Source organism: Phascolarctos cinereus, unplaced genomic scaffold, assembly GCF_003287225.1.
Source record: "Phascolarctos cinereus isolate Bilbo 61053 unplaced genomic scaffold, phaCin_HiC Scaffold_726;HRSCAF=1367, whole genome shotgun sequence".
In the NCBI taxonomy this organism is placed as follows: domain Eukaryota; kingdom Metazoa; phylum Chordata; class Mammalia; order Diprotodontia; family Phascolarctidae; genus Phascolarctos; species Phascolarctos cinereus.
This window is the reverse complement of record NW_027556098.1, coordinates 302,470,701-302,475,177: the sequence shown is the minus strand read 5'-3', so window position 1 is coordinate 302,475,177 and position 4,477 is coordinate 302,470,701. Positions and strand designations below refer to the sequence as shown.

The 4,477-nt window shown below is 41.0% G+C and overlaps 1 pseudogene; it reads right to left on the bottom strand.

The window, feature by feature from the left end:
* Nucleotides 1–1,954: 1,954 nt before the first annotated feature.
* Nucleotides 1,955–3,867, bottom strand: LOC110214993 (rho GTPase-activating protein 20 pseudogene; annotated as a pseudogene).
* Between the last annotated feature and the right edge of the window lie 610 nt (nucleotides 3,868–4,477).

Here is a 4,477-nt window from a genome sequence, read left to right as displayed (position 1 = left end):
AACTTCTCCAATCCCATCAAGAATAGATCACAATATCTGACCATAATTTTTTCAGAGAAAGACAAAGTTCACCTCAGACCTCACAGTGACCCAAAGAAAATGCTTTAGGATAATCACGACTGACTGCCCAGTGTGGGAGTCACTGTCCTGCAAGGTAATCCACAAAGATTTACAGTGAATGTATCCTCATGCTTCAGCTTATGTTGGCTTTGTTCTATACCTCAACAATCTGCTTTTGTCAGAGTAGTCCCTTCACTGACCAATTGTAATCCTTTTCTGCTTTAGTAGATAATCTTCATGAATTGCTGTGGCCCCCTAAATATCTCCTGGAAATCAACTACAGGTAATGAAAGAGCATCATTGCATTTAGCTAGGTTGGTCCTCTGGTGACATACAGTGAGTACATTGCTAGGCTCTTATTCAAAACTTTTCCAGCTTAGTAGAACCTACTAGAGTTTTCATTCAGTGGGCACAGTCTTTAAGTAAGTACCCAGGGTCATTTCTATACCAGAACAAAGTACCAAGTAGGCCCTTAGTGGAAGAATTTATGTAGTATTAAATTATGTAGTATTTTATTGCTGGTTTGTTAAAGCATTCTCATGTATGTCTTTACACTGCAGTATCATTAGAACTTTCAAAGGATTTATTTTGTTTTTGTTCAGTAGTTTCAGTTGTGTCTTTCTCTTTGTGACCCTGTTTGGTGGCTGTTTTTTTTTTTTTGTGAAGATACTGCAGTGTTTTGCCATTTCCTTCTCCAGCTCATTTTACAGTGAGGAAACTGAGGCAAATAGGGCTAAGTGACTTGCCTAGGGAATAAACTTTTATATATCACTAAGTATTTTATAAATATTATCTCATTTAAAGCTCACTATAATCTTGTGACAGTTGAGGAAGTCAAGGCAGGCAAATATTATATGACTTGCCCAGTTACATAGCCCAGAAGTGTCTGAGGGCCAGACTTGAACTCCAGGCCCAAGGCCATATCGACCTTTTCACCTAGCTGCCTTGTGACATTGGCTGTGTAGGGCAGTTGTGTATCATGGTGAAAAAAATCCTAAACTGAAATGTAAGATCCACATCAAATCAGGGCTTTGACACTAGATGTTCAGCAGTGAGGAAGAAGGTCTCTGTGAAGCTCAGTTTCCTCTTCTGAAAAATGGAGATATTTATACTACTTACCTCAGGCCTGTTTATGAGATTCAAATGAGATAAAACTGTGTAAAATGCTATATGTGAACCATTGGTATGGGTTGGAATTTGAAATATGACATCTATGATACATTCCATTGGTACTTATGCACTAACTGCCTCCAAACTTTAGAGTTCTATATTAATGCTAGTACATATTCTGTGACTGAGGGTGTGGGTTCAAAACCTGACTCTCCCATTTATTATCTTTGTGACATGGGTAAGTCTCAACCTCTCTGGGTCTCTGACTCATCTATAAAAAGAGAAGACTGGACTAGGTGCAGAACTCCTTCTAGCTCAAGATACTGTGACCCCATTTTCAAAGATGATGACCAGAGACCTCAGCTGTTACTGTCCTCATACTGCCTGGATGGTCACTGCTCCCCTGGATTTTCTTCAGTTCCAACTGTTCCTGCACCCACAACCCAAACACCTCATGGAATAGGGATGATTTGTGGCTCCTGGTTCTCACCTAGCTTAATTCGCTGCTCCATGACCTTAGTCTTGGGCTACTGGTCACAAGATGTTGACATAACATTTCCCTCAACAGTGTATCTCTTCCTTCTGGATGACATGAATATCTCAGAATTTATATAAATAGGGACTCATCTCACTACTAATTATAAAAAAGAAGAATTACCCAAATATCCCAGTGACCCAATTTTAGAATACAGAGGAAAAACACATTCCCTCTCCCTCCTCCACAAATGACTGTAATGCGTCTCAAAAAATCTTTTTATTATGCTAAAAGTAAACTCTGGTTGTCCTTAGGCTACCTACACTATGCATCTGATTAAGGAATCTGAAGCAGTCATTCCAGTAGGTGTCACAGTCTACTTTGGTTAAATGTTTTTGGTTCTATGTCCCAGCCCATCACTATAAGCCACTGCAGTCTCTGGACACCTAGCATTGGGGTCTGGGTTCAGTATGCTTCCTAGTGTCAAAGAGCAGCTGAATGGGGGTTGAGCAGCAGGAGAACACTGGTTGTCATCCATCACTTCCTTGGTTGGCTTCATATGAAGTTTGTCTTTTATCCACTGAGCTGATTAGTGAGCTACCATGGTCCTCAGAATCCTGGCAGACATAGGTGTTACACAGGTCATCTGTTTCTACAGCACTGACTAGGTTGGAGGTTCTCAGGGGTGCATCCCACCTGACTCTCTTGGAGCAGACTGGCTTCTGAGACTTCAGAAGAACATATTGGCTGCTCCAAGGCTCCTTTTATGGAATTTGCTTTCTTTCTGTCTTGTCTAGGGGCCTTTGTCTTCTTTTTGAGGGACCAGTTTTTCAACATGTTCCATTTCCTTAACCACATAATAGGCTGAAAAGTTAAGGACTGCATTTGAGAAGACTCTCTATACTGTCTTTCTTTAATACAAAGTTGGTGGCTGCTGGCTGATCCTACGAAAGGGTTGAATATCCCAGAAAAAGGGTTGCAGAAGACAGGAGAGAGTTCTCCCTGTTTCCTTAGGGTTGAAAAAGTGCAATCAACTGGTGAAGAAGAGGTTTCTGTGGGAATAGAGACTGAGTGCTCAGAAGTCTGGGGAAAAGCACTGTCATGAGAGCTCACCAAAGAACCTGATGGCAACATGCCTGGTGAGGACAAACTAGTATAGCTAGTTCTCAAGCAAACATTTAACTGTGGTGGAGTAATCTGCAACATCTTTTCTACATTTTGGTTTGAGGCATTACTCTTACCCACCTCAATCCCCATAATCAGACTCTGATTAATCAGTTTTTGACCTTCTACTTGCAAAGACTGGTGGCGCTTGAGATAATCCTCATCTCCAAAAGAGAGGCCCAACATCACAGCTTGTCTTGTTTATGTTCATTGGAGAAACTGCCCTGTGATAGGTGAGCTGGAAGCCTCATCTGTTTGGCCCTGAGCAGCGCCTGTGCCTTTGCAATCTTCTGAGTCCAAGGGTTGTGTTTGATGGGGAGTATCCAGAGTGATGAGGGCCAAGGGTCTGGCTTTTAGAATGATCCTGCAATGAAATGTTACTGGGATGCCACAGAAATGGTCACAGGTTTGGATTTGAAGGGAGGTCTTCACTGGAGTACCTCCATGACTGAAAAAAGTCTTTTTTCTTCACGTTTTGGTTTGTGGTATTTTTCTTCTCCACTTCAGTCTGAGTGACTAAACTAAGCCCTCCTTGTGAGGGTTGGAGCTGTTTGTGACTATCTTCATCTCGGTGGGAGAGAATAGCATCACAGCTGGACTTGCGGAGCTTCTTCTGATAGAACTCCCTGAGATAGGTAAGCTTGGAATCTAGGTAGTCTATGCTGCGGCTCAGAATAACTCTTGTCTCCTCCAGTTTTTCAGAGCATCTACGCAGGTGTGGACAAGTAACCAAGTATGTTCATGCCAACTGGCATGTTCTTAGAGCAGTTTTGTGCTGAAACCTTACTACAGGATGCCACTGGAATGCTCAATGGCTTGGATTTAGAACAGTGCTTCAGTTGAATTTCTTCATTTTTAGGCTGGTCCAAGTCAAAATCGTGAAGAGTTAAAAAAATGCTTTCTGATTCAGGTTAGTCCAATTCACAGTCACTCAGTTTTAAGACTCCATGTTATAGCTGACCTGACCCAGCTTCTTTACTGCAAGAAGCATCTACTTCATCATTCAGCTCATTTTCTAAGCTATCGTAGGAAGAGTCATTCATTTGGAAGCCAGACATACCTGTCAAGGAATTAAAATTGGGTTAACTTATAGCTCACATAGGAAGTGTTTAATAAGTGCCCATCAGAAAATCATACCAACAATACTGCTTTCCTTTTATGAATTTTGAAGAAAAATAACGGAAAAAACTTCTTATTGTTTCCTGATGCACTTCTCAAACTTTTTCTCAGAACAAAAGGGGTAATTTACAATCTTTCACATTTTAATTGAAGAATAGGTACATTAGTTATTTTGGCACACATACTTCTGCTAGCGTTCTGCCTTTCTAAGCTCTTGATTAAATGAGTTTCCTCTAACAAAGTTTTCTCAGTATAAAAAACATGAATCATAAAGGAAAGAAAAAATAAAAAGCAGAAGGTGGCTCATGCCAGAAGTGCCCAGGCACTGCCTATGTCATCTCAGCCTTTTGAAGGAGATGTTAACAGGTAAGTATGGCCAGTCAAGCTTTATGGGGAGATGGTAACTGGGGGTGTAGGGAAAACTATCCTGTAGTTTTACCTCAAGAAGGACCTCGGGGAGAATCTCATTAAAACATTTCATTTTATAGATGAAATTAAGGTGCAGAGAGAATGAATGAATCATCTTAGGTCACAGAGCAAATGAACATC